The sequence below is a fragment of the Halichoerus grypus genome, chromosome X, assembly GCF_964656455.1.
Source record: "Halichoerus grypus chromosome X, mHalGry1.hap1.1, whole genome shotgun sequence".
Lineage (NCBI taxonomy): Eukaryota > Metazoa > Chordata > Mammalia > Carnivora > Phocidae > Halichoerus > Halichoerus grypus.
Genome location: NC_135727.1, coordinates 88223122 through 88244115, shown reverse-complemented (window position 1 = coordinate 88244115; position 20994 = coordinate 88223122). Strand labels below are relative to the sequence as shown.

General features: G+C 41.8%; 1 protein-coding gene and 1 pseudogene across 1 annotated transcript in view; one reads left to right on the top strand and one right to left on the bottom strand.

Moving 5' to 3' along the window:
* Positions 1 to 13714, top strand: part of LOC118548679 (centromere protein V-like protein 3) — a 241896-nt gene extending 228182 nt beyond the window's left edge. Inside the window, exon 9 of the mRNA XM_078064037.1 lies at positions 13554 to 13714. The gene's annotated coding sequence lies outside the window, so the exon portion shown is untranslated. The remainder of the gene's footprint in view (positions 1 to 13553) is intronic.
* LOC144380400 (prohibitin-2-like) overlaps positions 1321 to 20994 on the bottom strand; it is a 23144-nt pseudogene continuing 3470 nt past the window's right edge.

The following is a 20994-nucleotide window of genomic DNA, read 5'->3' as shown; positions in this document are numbered from 1 at the left end:
GTGTGGGCTGGGATCCTGGGGCAGTCTGTGCTGGGGCTGTCCTGGTGGGATCGCTCGAGCTGAAATGGGCATGGGCTAGGTGGCTCTGGGGCAGGACAGTTGAAGCTGAAGTGGGAGCAGGTGGTGGTCTGCCGGTGCTCAGCACAGGGGATGCCCTCACTGCATGGCGGGAACTGAGGTGGGGCATGAGCTGGTGTGTCCTGGTGGTGTCACTAGAGCCAAAGCAGACATGAGCCAGGAGGTCCCAGAGTGCTCTGTGCCAGGAGTGCCCTAGCAAGTCATCTGGGGCTGAAGTGGTGTGGGCCTGGAGAGTTCTGGGTTGCTTTGCCCCTATGTCAGCCAGAGTTGTAGTGAGTGTTGACCAGGGGTGTCCCACTGTGCAGTGCACTGGGGCTGCCTTGATGGCACTTCTTGGGCTGGTGTGGGCTTGGGCTAGGGCCTGGGGCTCACTGAGGTGGTAGGCCAGCTATGGTGCCTGGCCCCTGCTCCCATCCAGGCTATCAAGGTGGTGGGGCAATGTAAACCATGGCACTTGCCAGGCCCTGCGACCCAGAGAGAGCTCTAGTAGCTCCCCTGCCATTTGGTGGAGTTCTGAGGCAGGATCCTTTATATTCTAGTTGTTCTCTTAAGCCACAGCTTTTTTTCCTGTGCCCCAGGGCAGATGAATCTGCTCATGGTCCCTCGGTACTATCTCTCCCCACTGCAGTTTGCAGCATCGGGGGTGGGATTCCCTTACTGTGTCTCCAACTCAATGTTCTCTATGTGGTCTCTCTATCTTTTGTTGTGCAGAAGCTGTTCAGTCAGCTCTCTGTTCTTCTTCGGGAGGAATTGCTGTATAAATAGGTATAGATTTGCTATGTCCATGCAGGAGGTAAGTTCAGGCTCTTCCTACATTGCCGTCTTGGGGCAGAACCCTTTGGAATTTTCTACATAGAGAATCATGTCATCTGCAAACAATGACAGTTTTATTTCTTCCTTCCCAATCTGTGTACCTTTTATTATTTCTTTTTATTGAGAATTCCTGGGATGGTGGTTATCACCCCCCAACCTGGCAGGAGGAAACAATACTATACAAAATCACTCAGAAATCATACTGTCCCAACACCCCTGGCCAACACCGAGAAGAGGAAAGTCATTCCCTTGAAAATTGGCCAGTCTGTGTTCATCCAGGAAGGGCTGGGAGAACAGACACAGAGGGGACTATGACATGATACCAGGGGCAGGATGGGGGTCGGTTGGACCCCACACTGGCTCCTCAAAAGCCAGGGGAGAAGCAGATTCACTTTTTCTCTGGGGGAGGGGAGTTCTTCATCACTAAGCTCATTTCTTACCCTTGATAAGGCTGTCAGTTTTCAAAGTGAAAATTTCATCCTGTACATTGAGCACAAGGTTTTCAGCAGTGAGACAGATACAATTCTGTGATGTGGCAGTTGTCTTGGAGATGTTCCGGGCTGCCTGGATCTTGCCCAGTTTGATGTAGCCAGGGTTCTTGCTCAGGGCTTCTCCAAGCCTCCTGGTGGCCTCGGCCTCACCTTCAGCCTACACAGTCTTCTGCTGCTGTTCCTGCTTTGCTTTTTCCACCTAAAACTGGGCTCCCTGGGCCTCCTGCTGAGCTACTTGTTTGGCTTCCATAGCAGCTGCATACTCGCTCGGCTAAAGCTCAGCTCTGTGATGACTATCATCCAGGATAAGGCTGAATTCCTCGGCCCTCGCTGTCAGCTCCCATGAAATCAACAAGGATATCTGGGCCCGCTGGGTAATCAGCTGCAAGGTGTTGAACTTGGCCACACCTCCCTTGAGCACCTCCTTGACAGTTGATGGCAGTCCTCACTCCTCCTAGTCTAGCCCTGGGCACTGGTACATGCTGGGAAGCTCCATGGCATTGGGTTGAGACAGCACTCACAGATGCTTACCATCTGCAGGTCTTTGGTGCCTGTGGGAGAGGAAATTTTTTAGGGTCTGGCCTGAATGTCCTAGATGATGGGGTACTGGAATCAGGGGATCCTAAAGTGAAGGCCCTCATCCGATTAGAGAAATGGGCTCTGTGCCCACCTTCTATGGTGAAACAGACTCATGGATGCCGTAGGCCATGGCGCCGGCCCCCAGCAGCAACTTTAGCACCTTGCCCGTGTCCCTCTATGTCTTTCAAGCTCTGGGCCATGTCTGATCCTGAGGCCAGTGACCCCAAAGGCGAGAATGGGGTGCTGGCCTGCCTCTACCCCACTCCAGTTTAGAGATTGCACCCTTTACATGTGCAGTCCGGGGCCCAAGGTCCTCATAGGAGAAAGGACACCAGAAGGGCCCCAATCTGTATACCTTTTCTTGTCTTGTGTTGTCTTCTTACATTAGCTAGGACGTTGCTGTTGAGGAGGATTGGTGAGAAGGGACATCCTGTCCTTGTTCCTGATGTTAGTAGAAAAGCATCTAGTTAATCACTAGGAAGTGTGATGTTATATGTACATTTTTTTTAAAGATTTTATTTATTTTTATTTGACAGAGGTAGAGAGAGCACAAGCAGGGGGAGCGGCAGGCAGAGGGAGAGGGAGAAGCAGGCTCCCTGCTCAGGAAGGAGCCCGACGTGGGGCTCGATGCCAGGACCCTGGGATCATGACCTGAGCCGTAGGCAGACGCTTAAGGACTGAGCCACCCAGGTGCCCCCCACTTTTTTTTTAAAGATCTCATTTATTTTTATTTGACAGAGAAAAGAGAGAGGGAGAGCACAAGCAGGTGGAGCGGCAGGCAGAGGGAGAGGGAGAAGCAGGCTCCCTGCTCAGGAAGGAGCCCGACGTGGGGCTCCATCCCAGGACCCTGGGACCATGACCTGAGCCGAAGGCAGCCGCTTAACCGACTGAGCCACCCAGGCGCCCCTATATGTACATTTTTATAGATGCTCTTTATTAAGCTGAGGAATTTCCCCAATATTCCTACTTTGCTGAGAGCTTTTATCTTGAATGGCTTTTGCATTTTTGTCAAATGTTTTTTATGCATTGAACGATATGACCGTATGATCATATGCTGATGGGATGGATTACCTTAATTGGTTTTTGCATGTTGAACCAGATTTATATACCTGGAATAAATCCCACTTGGCTGTGGTTTATAATTCTTTTCATACATCATTGGATTTGATTTGGTAAAAATCTGTTGAATATTTTTGCATCTATGTCACAAGATATATCGGTCTGTAATTTTCCATTCTTGTAGTGTCTTTATCTAATTTGATATTAGGGTAATGCTGGCCTCATAGAATGAGTTAGGAAGTGTTCCCTCTGTTCCGTCTATTGAGTTTTTTAAATTAAGTTTTATTCATTTGAGAGAGAGAGCGTGTGTGCACGCGAGAGCCGGGGGTGGGGGTGGTAAGGGGCAGAGGGAGAAGGAGAGAGAGAATTTCAAGCCGACTCCCCACTGAGCACAGTGCCCGATGTGGGGCTCGGTGTCAGGACCCATGAAATCATGAACCTGAGCCGGAACCAAGAGTCGGATGCTTAACCCACTGAGCCACCTATAGGCACCCCATCTATTGAGTTTTTAATGTGCAGAATCATTCCTTTCATTTTTCAAGATTGCTGAATATTTTATTTTGAAATCATGCTGTCATATTTCTGATTTTTTTAAATTTGATTCTATTATGTTAATCACCATACATTACATCATTAGTTTTTGATGTAGGGTTCCATGATTCATTGTTTGCATATAACACCCAGTGCTCCATTCAGTACGTGCCCTCTTTAATACCCATCATCAGGCTAACCCAACCCCCCACCCCCCTCCCCTCTAGAACCCTCGGTTTGTTTCTCAGAGTCCATAGTCTCTCATGGTTCGTCTCCCCGTCCGATTTCCCCCCCCTTCATTTTTCCCTTCCTGCTATTTTTTTTAATATATAATGTATTATTTGTTTCAGAGGTACAGGTCTGCGATTCAACAGTCTCACACAATTCATAGCGCTCACCATAGCACATACCCTCCCCAATGTCTATCACCCAGCCACCCCATCCCTCCCACCCCCCACCACTCCAGCAACCTTCAGTTTGTTTCCTGAAATTAAGAATTCCTCATATCAGTGAGATCATATGACACATGTCTTTCTCTGATTGACTTATTTCGCTCAGCATAATACCCTCCAGTTCCATCCACGTTGTTGCAAATGGCAAGAGGTCATTCCTTTTGATGGCTGCATAATATTCCATTGTATATATATACACCACATCTTCTTTATCCATTCATCTGTCGATGGCCATCTTGGCTCTTTCCATAGTTTGGCTATTGTGGACATTGCTGCTCTAAACATCGGGGTGCACATACCCCTTCAGATCCCTACATTTGTATCTTTGGGGTAAATACCCAGTAGTGCAATTGCTGGGTCGTATGGTAGCTCTATTTTCAACTTTTTGAGGAACCTCCATACTGTTTTCCAGAGTGGCTGCACCATGTCATAGTTCTGCTTTAATTTTTTTTATTATTTGTAATATATCCACATATCCACACAGGACAACATAAATGTGGTTATATATACATGTCCCCCCTTTTTTAGTGCAGTCTACTCTTTTCCTTACTTTGGGCTTGAATTTCCACCTCCTTCCTTTCTCAAAAGAAGCCCCTCATTAACCCATTTTAACCATCTAATGTGTATCCTTCTCTATTTTTCTGCACTCTTATAATTCATTACAATAGAAATACACATGCATGCCTGTGTAAACAAATACACAGTTTTTTTGTCGTTGCTACCAAAATAGTATCATATTAATCATACTTTTCTGTATCTTGTATGTTCTATGTAACGATAACCTTGTGTAAATGTCTCCAAGTCAACTTGTGTTGTTCTAATTCATTGTTTTAAATGGTTGTATAATATTTGTGGTGTAGGTATATTATAGTTTATTTACCCTTCTTGTTTTGATGAGCCTTTCATTTTGTTTCCAGTATTACTATAAACATCCTCAGACATATGATGTTATATACTTGTGCTTATATTTCTATGGAATAGATATGCGGGAGTTGGGTTACTGAGTACAAGATGTGTGTGTGTGTGTGCGTGTGTGTGTGTGTGTGTGTGTGTGTGTGTAGTTTTAATACATGGTTTTACGAGTTTGGGCTCTTAAGTTCCAAAAGTCTTTTTTTTTTTTTTTTTTTTTTTAAAGATTTTATTTATTTATTTGACAGAGAGAGAGACAGCGAGAGCAGGAACACAAGCAGGGGGAGTGGGAGAGGGAGAAGCAGGCTTCCTGCCGAGCAGGGAGCCCGATGTGGGACTCGATCCCAGGACCCTGGGACCATGACCTGAGCCGAAGGCAGACGCTTAACGACTGAGCCACCCAGGCGCCCCTTAAGTTCCAAAAGTCTTAAGACTTGAGATTTTTCCCCCCAATGTATATGAATAACCTTTTCCCTGCATCTTTACCAATAATTAGAATTATAACGCTTAATGTTTAACAATCTCATGTATGCAAACTAAAAATCTCACTATTTCTCTAATTTGCATTTATCTCACTATCATAGAATTTTAGCTCCCTCTGCCCATATTTATTAATTTATTGGCAATTTAGATTGGCTACTCTGGGAATTCTTGATTCTTATCCTTTTCCCATTTTCTTTAAGTTAGGTTGTCTTTCTTCTAGTCAGTTTGTCAGACTACTTTCTATATAGTTTGGATATTAAAGCCTTGTCATCTTTATTAAAATCTATTTCCTGATTTGTTGTCTGTTTGTGTATCAATGATATGTTTTGTCATTCAAAAAATTTTAATTTGTATATAGTCAAATGTCAGTCTTTAATTTTTTTGAACCTTCAGAGTTTCCAGTGTAGGTGATTTCTCTGACTCCTATATCGTACATCTAGCTTCCTAGCTTTTCTTGCAACATTCATATTGTTTTTCCTATATTTAACTCTAATTCATCTGGATTCTGTGATGTACTGTAGTGTACGTGCTGTAAGATAGCAGTTCAATGTTATTAACAGTCAATTATATGTAAATTTAATTACCACCTTCATTTTAAATTAAATTATATATACACATATGTAATTATATTGGCATTATAGCATATTGGTATCCACTAAGGCAGGACCCCTCACTATTCCTTTTCATAATAACCTTTGCCTACTCTTGGTCATTTATTTTTCCAAATAAACTTTAGATTATTTTATACAATTCCAAAATAAGAAATCCTGTGCATTCTAGTTATTATTGAATTAATTATATTCTAGTTTTATGATATTAATGAAATCTTCTCATCCAAGAACATAGTTTGTCTTTCTAATTGCTCAGGTTTTGTTTTCTGTCTTTCCAAGAGATTTTATGGTTTTCTTCATATAACTCTGCTTTTCTTGTCAAATTTATTTCTAAATATTTTGTATTGTTTCACCATAATAAATGGAATGTTTTCCCAGTTCCTGCTTCCTTCCTCCTTAACTTCTGGTGTTTAAGCTCTACTCTGAGAATCTTGTTTTAAATATTGTCAAAGGTTCACAGAAGTGGGTTGATTTCGGAGATGGTGAAAAAGGTTAAATCACTCGATTATATGGTCCAGTTCTTACCTGGAGGAAACTAGGTAAATTTATCCAACTATCTAAACATCCTCTGCTGTATGTCTTTCATTTGTGTCTCCAGTTCCATTTTGTAGTCTTCTGCACCCTGCTGTTTGCCCCAGGAGTCGACTTTGCCCTCTGGCTTCTGAATGAGCCTGTCCAGTGGGAAGCCCTGTCAGGTCAAAGGGTAGGAGAGTGATGTTGTGACATTTATGCCACTGAGCTCCCTCTCTGTAGGCTCATCATTGGCTGGCTACATCCCTCAAATGAAGGTGTCAGCTTCTGGATAGTGTCCCTCTATACTTAGGTCTCTTGAGCTTGGGATATATGTTAAAGTTCTTTCCCCTCACTCCTTCGGGCCTGGAGTTGCAAAATCACCCTGCAGTTACTAGCCTGGGGAGGCTGATTATCCTTTTTGTTTTCCTTATACCCCTGCCCGCACCTCATTAGTGCCTTTATTAAATTCTCCTGAAGTTACCCAATTTGAGTGTTATCTGTTTCCTGCTGTGACCCTGACTGATACATACTTGTAACTCCATGTATTAGTTCCTCCTTCCTCCTAGTGCAGTCTAACTCAGAGTAACTTAGATGCACTAGATGGATAAAAGCTTTTGGGTTAACTTCAATACATAGTTTGAGATGTCTAAGAGGAAACATACTATGCATGATCTGAGATGTTGTCTAAATCTTCTTTCTGAACCAAGACTGTAAGGCTGTAAGCTTACCCAGGAAAATTCTATTGTCTAGACTGTACAGGACACTCTGCCCAGGCTCCATCATTTCCTTCACCTACAGTATTAACTCCCTTCTCTCTAGCAGACTGGAATGCACTCTCAAGGCTGAGTAAGATTCAGTTTTGCTTCTTTATTCTTGCTGCACTGCAGAAACACAAATACTCTTGCTTTATTGTCTTCTCTGTCTCTTTTCAAAATTCTTGCAGGTTTCAAATCTTTTACATAGTTTTCCAAGTATTGTAGCTATAGTAGGAAATTCTATACAAATTCAAATACAAATTGGTGTGCGTGTTGTGCAAAAAAGTAACAGTTCTCAAAATATGATATCTATTCCAAGATTTATTACTAGCCATGTGAGTGTGACATTCTGTTTTTAGTCTCTGATTCCTGATTTATGAAACGGAATCATTCTTCTTGGCTCACTGTGAAATATATGATAGTATATGGGGAATTTTAAAACGGCATATCTAGGGGCGCCTGGGTGGCTCAGTCGTTAAGCGTCTGCCTTCAGCTCAGGTCGTGATCCCAGGTCCTGGGATCGAGCCCCACATCGGGCTCCCTGCTCAGTGGGGAGCCTGCTTCTCCCTCTCCCACTCCCCCTGCTTGTGTTCTCTCTCTCGCTGTGTCTCTCTCTGTCGGATTAATAAATAAAATCTTAAAAAAAAAAACCAAAAAAAACGGTGTATCGTGTGTGTGTGTGTGTGTGTGTGTGTGTGTGTCTGTGTCTGTGTGCGCGCACACACACACACGCCCGGTGTGGTGGCGGGGGCAGAATCCTGTTTTTCAGTTTGCTCATCCTGTCCTTTAATATGATGGCAAATGGGCATTTGTTTGAATTTGGTAATCCTTTCTCCAGGATTTCAGACTGGCAATTGATTTATTCTCAATATAGAAAACAGTTGATCCTTTTTAATTTTATTTTTATCATTTCAGTTGACAAACCCCAATGGACATAATAGAATCTTCTTTTGAACCAAAAAGTGCCTGGAGCGCCTGGGTGGCTCAGTAGGTTAAGCGTCTGCCTTCAGCTCAGGTCATGATCTCAGGGTCCTGGGATCGAGCCCCGCATTAGGCTCCCTCCTCGGTGGTGAGTCTGCTTCTCCCTCTTCCTCTGTGATCTCTCTAGCCATCACTCTCTCTCAAATAAATAAATAAAAATCGTAAAAGAAAAATAACCAAAAAGTACCTGAAGGGGCTAAACCCAAGTGGATTTTGTTGGCCAGAATTCCATGGGCCCTTCTTCAGGACCCTGCCTTTGAAGAAGTGAGTCACTTCAGAGATATCCCAGGGAAACTCAGCGTGGGAAAGACTGGCACCCATTCCTTCCAGAGATTACAGTTTCGGAATAATGGCCGATGGACTAAGCCCCACAATGAGATGAACTATGAATTGTTTGAATGTGACAGGAGCTCTGATGTGAGGGCAAACTCTGTGTCATCAGAGGAAAATCCTTATTTGTGATAAAGCCCCATTTTATGATTCATACGATCCTAGTTTTGAGCCCAATGCAGAGCGTATAAGACACATGAAAGGTCTGCATACAGAGAAACCTTCTGAATGCAATGAATGTGATAAACTTTCAGCAGTAGTTCACATCTTATTAGACATCAGAGCTCTCATACGGGGAAAAACCTTATAGTGTAATGAATATGAGAAAGCCTTCAGTCAGAGGTCATCTCTTAATAGGAAATTCATAGTGAGGAAAGCCTTATAAGTGTAATGTATGTGGAATAGCATTTATTTGGAGCTCACATCTTCTTCAGCATCAGGAAAGTCATAGTAGAGAAATACCATCTGAGCGTAATGAATATGGAAAAGCTTTTGGCCAGAGTTCATACCTTATGGAACCAAACAGAGTTTATAGTGGTGAAAAACCCTATTTGTGTAGCCCAAGTGGAAAAAGAAAATTAAGGTGGAGATCTTCTCTTAATGACCATTAGAATATCCATAATGGGGAGAAGTCCTATGAGCGCAACCACACGTGATGAAGCCTTTGTGCGGATATCTCACCTTATTCACCATCATCGAATTCACAGTGAAGAGAACTCCTATGAATGCAGTGAGTGTGAAAAGGCCTTCAGTTGGAAATCTCATCTTGTCTGACATCAGAAAACCCACAATGGAAAAAATTCTGTGACTGGGACATGGAATAGGTTCCAATCAGAACCCAGGTTCTGTGGGTTAAGCAATTTTTGGTCTCTAGAAACATGTTGCTGTGGGTGGAATTAGAAAAATACAGTACTTAACTAACACCGATCATAAAGAAGAAAAGACTATAAGAGTAATCATTACTTAGTGTTCAAGTGTAGACAAATGGAGATAAAACCTAAGTCTGATTTACAGGTTTATTAGGTTTCAGATAACCCGAAGCTGAGCCAGGCCCATAATAGACTGTAAAATTCTAATATGCTGATTTATAGATTTGTTAACAATTCCAATGCCATCCTGATTGTCCCTTAATTGGAGGCAGCATGGCCTCCATCACATACCTTTCACTTACCACCACTGAAACCATGGATATATCTGCTGACTCTCTGAGCATCAGTTTCCTTATCTGTCCAACAGGAGTAACAACACCTATCAACCTTGGGAAGGTTAGCGAAGATTCTGTATATGAAAAATTTCTGGTATAATGTGTGGCACATACTACAGGTGCCATAAATTATTACTAATTATCTAGCTTCTCTGATTTGTGCTTGCCATTCCAGTTCCATTAGAACCAGCACAGCCTGTTTTCTTTATCTTTATGGTGGGAGTGCTTACTTTATAGACCTCTTTGTACAGTTGAAAGAGCCCGGGCTTATGCAGTCAGACATCCCTGCTGCTTTCTAGCTCTGTGACCTTGGCAAGATACTTAATCTCTCCGAGCTTTACAGTTCTTAACTGTAAAAATGGTGATGGTAATGACTGCCTTGCAGAATCGGAGGGATGATTAGAATTACTACTTAGGGAGTACTTGGCACACAGTAGGCATGTAATAAATCATACCCATCATCATTCTCTACTACAAGTCTCTCTCCTTTAGAATAAATTCTTTATAGCTGTGAAACTGATTCTAGCTCTCACTTAAACTAGTGACTTTCTTATATCTCATTCTCACTCAAGAAAAGAGAACGTATCCTGCAAGTAGGCTTTATAGCAGCTTGTGAAAAGACTGGGATTCAGGGCTCTGCAATCTGGATTCAACCTTCCTGTACAGAGTATCTCCTATGTGCCAGGCCATTGACATAGATTATCTGCAGCTCTCACAACTCTGCCTCTTGGGCAAATTGAGGAATATTATCTCCATTTGACCAATAAGAATACTGAGGCTCCGAGAGGTCACATAACTTTCTCAAGTGCTTGAAGCCAGCGTTTGAATACAATTTTGACTGTCACCAAGGGCTATGGTAATTATACCATACTACACTGGTAGCCATTTATTTTATTGAATGCCTACTGTGTCCCCAGCACTGTGCTAATAAGACACACATGAATCATATTGGATTTTTAGAAAATGAGATAATTGAGGCTCACAGAGGGCTATTTCCCCATCGTTACACAGTTGGTATTGTAATAATAAGTGCTATCATTTATTGAGGGCTTATTGCATGCCAGGCACTGTAGTAGATTCTTGACGTAAATTATTGTATTTGCTTCCCAGAAGTAAGTTTGTGTAAATTTGTTTGCACTTTAAAAAGGGGACAACTGAGGTTCAGAGAGGGTGAAGTAACTGCCCTAAGATGACACAGTGACTAAGCAACAGAACTGGGATTTGGAGCCACTATTTTCTTTATTTTTTTCTTTCAAGATTTTATTTATAGTCAAGTTAGTTAACACAGAGTGTGGTATTACTTTCGGGGGTAGAATTTAGTGATTCATCACCTGCATATAACACCCAGTGCTCATTGCAACAAGTGCCCATCACCCATTTATTCCATCCCCCCACCCACCTCCCTTCCAGCAACCCTCAGTTTGTTCCCTATAGTTGAGTCTCTTATGCTTTGCCTCCCTCTCTGTTTTTATCTTATTTTCCCTTCCCTTCCCCTGTGTTCATCTGTTTTGTTTCTTAAATTCCACATATGAGTCAAATCATATGGTATTTTTCTTTCTCTGACTGACGTATTTTGCTTAGCATAATACCCTCTAGTTCCATCCACGTTGTTGCAAATGGCAAGATTTCATCCTTTCTGATGGCTGAATAATATTCCAGTGTGTGTGTGTGTGTGTGTGTGTGTGTGTGTGTGTGTGTGTGTGTGTGTATCACATCTTCTTCATCCATTCTTCAGTTGATGGACATCTCTGGGCTCGTTCCATATTTTGGCTATTGTTTATAGCAGCACTATCCACATTGGGGTGCATGTGCCCCTACAAATCACTATTTTTGTACCTTTGGATAAATACCTAGTAGTGAAATTCCTGGGTTATAGGGTAGTTCTATTTTTATCTTTTTGAGGAACCTCCATACTGTTTTCCAGAGTGACTGAACCAGTTTGCATTCCCACCAACAGTACAAGAGGGTTTCCCTTTCTCCACATCCTCGCCGACATCTGTCGTTTCCTGAGTTGTTACTTTTAGACATTCTGACAGGTGTGAGGTGGTATCTCATTGAGGTTTTGATTTGTATGATGAGTGATATTGAGCATTTTTTCATGTGTCTGTTAGCCTTTTTTTTTTTTTTTTTGTCTTCTTTGGAGAAATGTCTGTTCATATCTTCTGCCCGTTTCTTAAATGGATTTTTTTTTTTCTTTTTGTGTATTGAGTTTGATAAGTTCTTTATAGCTCTTGGATACCAGCCCTTTATCCAGTATGTCATTGGCTAATATCTTCTCCCATTCAGGAGGTCACCTTTTAGTTTTGTTGATTGTTTTCTTCACTGTGCAGAAGCTTTTTATCCTGATGAAACCCCAAGAGTTCAGTTTTGCTTTTGTTTCCCCTGCCTCCAGAGACATGTCTAGCAAGAAGTTACTGTGGCCAAGGTCAAAGAAGTTGCTGCCTGTGTTCTCCTCAAGGGTTTTGATGGCTTCCTGTCTCACATTGAGGTCTTTCATCCATTTTGAGTTTATTATTGTGTATGGTGTAAGAAACTGGTCCAGTTTCTTTCTTCAGCATGTCGCTGTCCAGTTTTCCCAACACCATTTGTTGAAGAGACTGTCTTATTTTTCCATTGGATATTCCTTCCTGCTTTGTGGCAGATTAGTTGACCATAGAGTTGAGGGTCTATTTCTGGGTTCTCTGTGCTGTTCCATTGATCTATGTGTCTGTTTCCTTGCCAGTACCATACTGTCTTGATGATTACAGCTTTGTAATAGAGCTTGAAATCTGGAATTGTGATGCCTCCAGCTTTGGCTTTCTTTTTCAACATTCCTTTGGCTATTCGGGGTCTTTTCTGGCTCCATACAATTTTTAGAATTGATTGTTCTGGCTCTGAAAACTGCTGGTGTTATTCTATTAGGGATTGCATTGAATGTGTGGATTGCTTTGGGTAGTATAGACTTTTACTTTTTTCACAATATCTGTTCTTACGATCCATGAGCATGGAATGTTTTTCCATTTCTTTGTGTCTTTTTCAATTTCTTTCTTAAGTGCTCTATAGTTCTCAGAGTACAGATTTTTTACCTCGTCGGTTAGTTTTATCCCTATGTATCTTATGGTTTTTGGTGCAATTGTAAATGGGATCGATTCCTTGATTTCTCTTTCTGGTGCTTCATTGTTGGTGTATAGAAATGCAACTGACTTCTGTGTATTGATTTTATATCCTGTGACTTTGCTCAATTCCTGTATCAGTTCTAGCATGTGTTGGTGGAGGCTTTTTTCTTTCTTCTTCTTCTTCTTCTTCTTCTTCTTCTTCTTCTTCTTCTTCTTCTTCTTCTTCTTCTTTTTTTTTCTTTTTTTTTGAGGAGACTCTTACTTTAAAATCAATTAGCCAACACATAGTACATCATTAGTTTCGGATGTAGTGTTCAATAATTCATCAGTTGCATATGACACCCAGTGCTCTTCACATCACGTGCCTACGTTAGAGTTTCATGTGGTCTGCGAAGACTTACAGTTTGACTTCTTCCTTGCCAATTTGGATGCCTTTCATTTCTTTTTGTTGTTTGATTGCTGAGGCTAGGACTTTCAGTACTATGTTGAACAGCAGTGGTGAGAGGTGACATCCCTGTCGTGTTCCTGACCTTAGGGGAAATGCTCTCAGTTTGTCCCCATTGAGGATGGTATTAGCTGTGGATCTTTTTGTATATGGTCTTTACAATATTGAGGTATGTTCTTTCTTTCTTTCTTCCTTTCTTTTTTTAAATTTTATTTATTTGTCAGAGAGAGAGAGCCAGCACAAGCAGGGGAAGCGGCAGGCAGAGGGAGAAACCTGCTCTCTGCTGAGGAGGGAGCCCAATGTGGGACTCGATCCCAGGACCCTGGGATCATGACCCGAGCCGAAGGCAGACGCTTGACAGACTGAGCCACCCAGGTGTCCCGAGGTATGTTCTTTCTATCCGTACTTTGTTGAGGGTTTTTATCAAGAAATGATGCTATACTCTGTCAAATGCTTTTCCTGCATCTGTCATGTGGTTCTTATCCTTTCTTTTATTAATGTGGGGTATCATGTTGATTGAATTGCAGATATTGAAACCACCCCTGCAGCCCAGGATTTGTAGCCACTATTTTCTTTCTTTTTTTTTTTTTTAATTATATTATGTTATGTTAGTCATCATACAATACATCATTGGTTATTGATGTGGTGATCCACGATCCATTGTTTTCGTATAACACCCAGTGCTCCATGTAGTACGTGCCCTCCTTAATACCCATCACCGGGCTAACCAATCCCCCTTCCCCCCCCCAAAAAAAACCCTGTTTGTTTCTCAGAGTCCATAGTCTCTCATGGTTCATCTCTCCCACCGATTTCCACCCCCTTCATTTTTCCCTTCCTTCTCCTAATGTCCTCCATGCTACTCCTTATGTTCCACAAGAAGTGAAACCGTATGATAATTGACTTTCTCTGCTTGACTTATTTCACTTAGCGTAATCTCCTCCAGTCCCATCCATGTTGATGTAAGAGTTGGGTATTCATCCTTTCTGATGGCTGAATAATGTTCCATTATATATATGAACCGCATCTTCTTTATCCATGCATCTGTTGAAGGGCGTCTCGGCTCTTTCCACAGTTTGGCTATTGCGGACATTGCTGCTACGAACATTGGGGTGCAGATAGCCCTTCTTTTCACTACATCTGTGTCTTTGGGGTAAATACCCAGGAGTGCAATTGCTGGGTCATAGGGTAGCTCTATTTTTAAATCTTTGAGGCACCTCCACACTGTTTTCCAAAGTGGCCGTACCAACTTGCATTCCCACCAACAGTGTAAGAGGGTTCCTCTTTCTCCACAACCTCTCCAACATTTGTTGTTTCTTGCCCTGTCCATTTTTGCCATTCTAACTGGTGTAAGGTGGTATCTCAGTGTGGTTTTGATTTGAATTTCCCTGATGGCTAATGATGATGAACATTTTTTCATGTGTCTGTTAGGCATTTGTATGTCTTCTTCAGAGAAGTGTCTTTTCATATCTTCTGCCCATTTTTTGACTTGATTATTTGTTTTTTGGGTGTTGAGTTTGAGAAGTTCTTTATAGATCTTGGATACCAGCCCTTTATCTGTAGTGTCATATGCAAATATCTTCTCCCATTCTGTGGGCTGCCTCTTTGTTTTGTTGACTGTTTCCTTTGCTGTGCAGAAGCTTTTTATCTTGATGAAGTCCCAGAAATTCATTTTTGCTTTTGTTTCACTAGCTTTTGGAGATGTATCTTGAAAGAAGTTGCTGTGGCTGATATCAAAGAGGTTACTGCCTATGTTCTCCTCTAGGATTTGGATGGATTCCTGTCTCACATTGAGGTCTTTCATCCATTTTGAGTTTATCTTTGTGAATGGTGTTAGAGAATGGTCGAGTTTCATTCTTCTGCATGTGGCTGTCCAGTTTTCCCAGCACCATTTATTGAAGAGACTGTCTTTTTTTCCATTGCATGCTTTTTCCTGCTTTGTTGAAGATTATTTGACCATAGAGTTGAGGGTCCATATCTGGGCTCTCTATTCTGTTCCATTGGTCTGTATGTCTGTTTTTGTGCCAGTACCATGCTGTCTTGGTGATCACGGCTTTGTAATATAGCTTGAAATCGGGCAACATGATGCCCCCAACTTTGTTTTTCTTTTTCAGTATTTCCCTGGCGATTCGGGGTCTTTTCTGACTCCATACAAATTTTAGGATTGTCTGTTCCAGCACTTTGAAAAATGTCATTGGAATTTTGAGCGGGATGGCGTTGAAGGTATAGATTGCTCTGGGTAGCATAGACATTTTAACAATGTTCATTCTTCCGATCCATGAGCATGGAATGTTTTTCCATCTTTTTGTGTCTTCTTCAATTTCTTTCATGAGTGTTCTGTAGTTCCTAGAGTATAGATCCTTTACGTCTTTGGTTAGGTGTATTCCGAGGTATCTTATGGGTTTTGGTGCTATTGTAAATGGAATCGTTTCTTTAATTTCTCTTTCTACAGTTGCGTTGTTAGTGTATAAGAAAGCAACTGATTTCTGTGCATTGATTTTGTATCCTGCCACATTACTGAATTGCTGTTTGCGTTCTAGTAATTCGGGGGTAGAGTCTTTTGGGTTTTCCACATAAAGTATCTATCATGTCATCTGTGAAAAGAGAGTGTTTGACTTCTTCTTTGCCAATTTGAATACCTTTTATTTCTTTGTAGCCACTATTTTCTGAATTGGTGTCAGTGCTATTATCTTATACCAAAGTATCCCTCAACCTTATTTCCTATGGCTTCCCACCAGATTGCCCCTCTTGTGAATACAAGAGTTGTGGCGAACTAGAAGATAGCAGAGGCAAAGGTTGAAGGAAAGACTGAGCACATCACCTGGAATGATGGCCTCCATCATGTACCTTTCACTTTCCACCTCTAAAACTGTGGATACGTCTGCTGACCCCTCTGAACATCAGTTTCCTGATCTGTCAAACAGGAATAACAACACCTTGTCAACATCGGGAAGGTTAGACAAGGTCCTGTACATGAAAAATTTCTTATATAATGCATGGCAACCTAGTAGATGTTCAAGTACAACAAAGTATGATATCCCAAATTCTCTCATTCCACAACCTCAAAATTCACATTATGGGAACATCTAAAAATGGAAGAAATTAATATTAAATCATTTTTTATCATCACAGAACTGGACAAAAGCACTCCTTTGCTCCATAATAGTCCATGACTCCCCTTGCTGTCAGGATGGCCCAGACTTCTTAGCATGAATATAGAGTCCTCTAGGATATACTCCCTTCCTACGATTTCAGCCTTATCTGTCTTCAACCCCTACCCTTCCCAATCTTTGCGCCCTATGATCCATGAATCCTACGGAATATCCCAGTTGTCTGAAAGCGTCATACTTTCTCTCATTTCTGGGCACTTTAAAAAATGTTCTTCCCTATACTTGAAATGATTTTCACTGTACTAGTTTCTGTTTATCTTTCCATACAGTTCAGAAGCCATCTGCTCAAGAAGACTTCTGTAAGCCTCCTGATGAGCTGGCTGGGTTAAATGCTCCATCTCTGTGCTTTCCTAGTACTCAAAGTGTTGTATTGCCATCCTAATGCTCTCAGTGTTCCCTTGGAATAATCTATTTACTCAACTATCTCTTCCATCTCTCTGAGCTCCTTGAGGGGACCAGATTTTGAAATCCACAGTGCCTGGAACACAGTAGTGCTGAATAAATGCTTATTCAGCATTTACTGCCAATGCAAGTAAGACTGTTTAATGAAGTGCAAGTTTTACACAAAAGCTTTAATTGTCATAAGGACACTTAACATGAGATCTAGCCTCTTAACAAATTTTAACTGTACGTTATTGGTGACTTTAGGTGCAATGTTGTGTGGAAGATCTCTACAGTTTATTCATTTTACTTAACTGAAACTTTATGCCCGTGGATTAATAACTGCCCAATAATTAATAACTGCCTATTTTCCCCTCCCCCTGAGTCCCTCCTGTTAATTACCATTCCAATTTGATTTTATGAATTTAACTATCTTAGATACCTCTTAGAAGTGGAATCATGTAGTGCTTGTCTTTTTTTCGTCTGGCTTATTTCACTTAGCATACTATCCTCAGGGTTCATGCATATTGTCACATATTGCAGAAGTTCCTTCAGTTTTAAGGCTGAAAAGTATCCCACTGTACGTATACACCACATGGCCTACCTTCATGGCCTACCTTTATTCTTTTGCATGTGGACTTCCAGGTTTTCCAACACCATTTGTTGAGGAGACTGTCCTTTTCCCATTGAATGGCCTTGGCACCCTTGCTCAAAATCAACTGACCCCACGCACAAAGGTTTATTTCTGACTATTCTATTCCATTGGTCTGTGTGTCTGTCTTTATGCCAGAGCCACACTGTTTTGATTACTGTACCTTTGCAGTAAGTTTTGAAATTAGGAAGTGTGAATCCTCCACCTTTGTTCATTCTTTCCCAAACTGTTTGGGGTCCCTTGAGAGTCCATATGAATTGTAAGATGGATTTTTCTGTATCTGCAAAAAATGTCATTGGTGTTCTGACAGGTACTGCATTAAATCTGTAGAACACTTTGGGTACTACTGACGTCTTAACAGTATCAAGTCTTCCAATAAATGAACATTGTATGTCTTTCCAGTAATTGATGTCCTTTTAAAATTTCCTTCAGCATTTTCTTGTAGTTTTCTTTTTTTTAAGATTTTTATTTATTTGAGAGAGAGTGAGCGAGCGAGCGAGCGAGAGCACAGGCTGGTTGGGGGGGTGGGTGGCGGGGAGAGAGGCAGAGGGAGAAGCAAACTGCCCGCTGAGCAGGGAGCCTGACGGGTGGCTCGACACCAGGACCCCAGGACCCCAGATCCACGACCTGAGCCGAAGGCAGACGCTTATCCGACTGAGCCACCCAGGCGCCCCCCAGTTTTTTGTAGTTTTCAGTGTATAAAACTTTCACCTCGTTGGTTCAGTTTATTTGTAAGTATTTTATTCTTTCGATGCTATTGTTGTTGTCAAGTTTAGAGTTTTTGTAAATTCCAGTACTAATCCTTTTTAAGGTGTGTGGTTTGAAAATATTTTCTCCAAGGATGTAGGTTGTCATTTCATCTTTTAACATGTTCTTTCATTTCCAAAGTTGCTTAGGTTAACACTGTTTACCTCACAACCTTCAGTGAGTTTTTTTTTTTTTTTTCCATGCATTTGAAATACGGTCAGAAGTTTTTGTCACATTCTGCATTCCGTTCTGATATTCCTGAATTCTTTAATGATGTTCTAAAATTTTGGATACATTAAATTTCATCCTGTGTGCTCCAAGTCTCTATGGATTGTGACAACTGCATAGTGTCATGTAAACGCCAATCAAACATCACACAGTCTTAGTCTGCTCAGGTTACTATAACAAAATAGCATACACTCGGTGGCTCAAACAACAGATATTTATTTCTCACAGTTCTGGGGGCTTAGAAGGCAAAGGTCAGGATACCAGAACACCAGAGTGTTCTGCATGAGTACACTCTTTCTGGCTTGAAGATGGCCTCCTTCTAGTCGTGTCCTCACTTGACAGAGTGAGAGAGAGCTTTGGGCATTTCCTTTTCTTACAAAGATAGTACTACTCTCATCATCATGGCCATACTCGCATCCAAACCTAGTTAATGGCCACGTCCAAAGACCATCACATTGGAGGTTAGAATTCACATATGACTTCTGAAGGCTGGGGTCACACAGGTTCAGTCCATAACACACCTCTATAGTAGTTTCAAAGCTCCTTTACCTATTCAAGTTCCCCTCCCGCAACTCTTGCCAAGCACTGACCACTTCACTATCTCTAGTTTTGCCTGTTCCACAATTCCTTGTAATTGGATCACACAGACAATACACACACACACACACACACACACACACACACACACGTAGCCACTTGAGACTGGCTTCTTTCAGTTATCAATAGGAATTTAGGATTCATCCATATCTGTCAGTGCCTTGAAAGATCATTCGTTTCTTTTGCCAAATAGTATTCCTTCGTGTGGATGCACCAAGATCATATTTTTTTGATGTAGTGTTCAATGATTCATTATTTGTGTATAACACCCAGTGCTCATTACAACACGTACCCTCATTAATACCCTTCACCGGCCTACCCCGGCACCAAGATCATTTATTCATTCATCTGTTGATGCACATCTTGGTTGCTCCCTGTTTTGCAATCATGAATAAAGGTGCTATAGACATTGGTGTGTAGGATTGTGGGCAGACTGACGATGTTGGGCTCTACTGCCGCCCTGTGATCCTGGAAAACAATGAAGGTTAAGAGATCTCCCCAGTCTGTGTTCTAGGAAAGTGCTTACTGCAAGGAGGCTTCCTTCGCCATATGACTCAGGTGAGATTCACAGGTGTCCCCTTGTTTGCTGTGACAAAACCAGACACGGTCCCTCCAAACTCCCATTCCTCAGCTCATAAATGATCAGCTGAACTACTTGTGTTTACTGAACACCTGGAGCAAAATACTTGTTAATCAGGCTCTGCTTAAGGTTCTGTCCTTTCCCTGGGTTTCTGAACTTTGACCCCCCGGCAGTCGGAGCCAGGGCACAGCCCTTCTGAGAGTAGGCTGGCTTCAGGGTGAAGCATTCCTTCATTCGCTGCCTGTTCACACCACCCTTTCATTCCATTTCTCCACCCTGGGTTCTCTGTGTCCTCTCTAGAAAGGAAAGAGCCTTTTGGCCTAACTCTTGGGACGCTTGCTGATGTTATGGTCAGTGTTCTCTCTGTTATAAGAGTGCCTCTCCCCACCCCTTTTCCTTACCACGATCCCTTGAAGAGTGTTCTCCTTACTAATTCTGGATTAGTTCTGGAAGCTGATTTTTATTTGACAGGAGATAAGTTTTTAAATCAGTTGGGCAAATACTTAATAGTATGATTATTGGCTCCTATTACTGTAAGACTCTGTTTGACTTTGGTAAGAACCTATCAAACTGTCTTCTTAAGTTGCTGTGCGATTTAGAGCTCCAACCGTAAATGAACGAATGCTCCTCTTGTTCTGCATGCTCACCAGCAGTTGGTTTTGTCAGTTTTCCGGGTATTAGCCATCTGAGTAATGTGTAGTGTTATCTCATTATTACTTTAATTTGCATTTCCCACGTCCCAAATGATCTTGATCATCTTTTCATATGCTCACTTGCCATTTGGATATTTTACTTGGTGAGGTGTCTGTTCAGATCTTTTGCCCATTTGTAATTGAGTTATTTGTTTATTAGTTGAGTTATATCAGTTCTTTTTTTAAATATTTTATTTTATTTTATTCTGTTATGTTAGTCACCATACAATCCATCATTAGTTTTTGATGTAGTGATCCACGATTCATTGTTTGCGTATAACACCCAGTGCTCCATGCAGTACGTGCCCTCCTTAATACCCATCACCGGGCTAGCCCACCCCCCACCCCCCTCCCCTCTAGCACCCTCAGTTTGTTTCTCAGAGTCCATAGTCCCTCATTGTTCGTCTCCCCCTCCGAATTCCCCCCCTTCGTTTTCCCCTTCCTTCCCCTAATGTCCTCCATGCTATTCCTTATGTTCCCCAAATAAGTGAAACCATATGATAATCGTCTTTCTCTGCTTGACTTATTTCACTTAGCATAATCTCCTCCAGTCCCATCCATGTTGAGGTAAAAGTTGGGTATTCATCCTTTCTGATGGCTGAGTAATATTCCATCGTATAT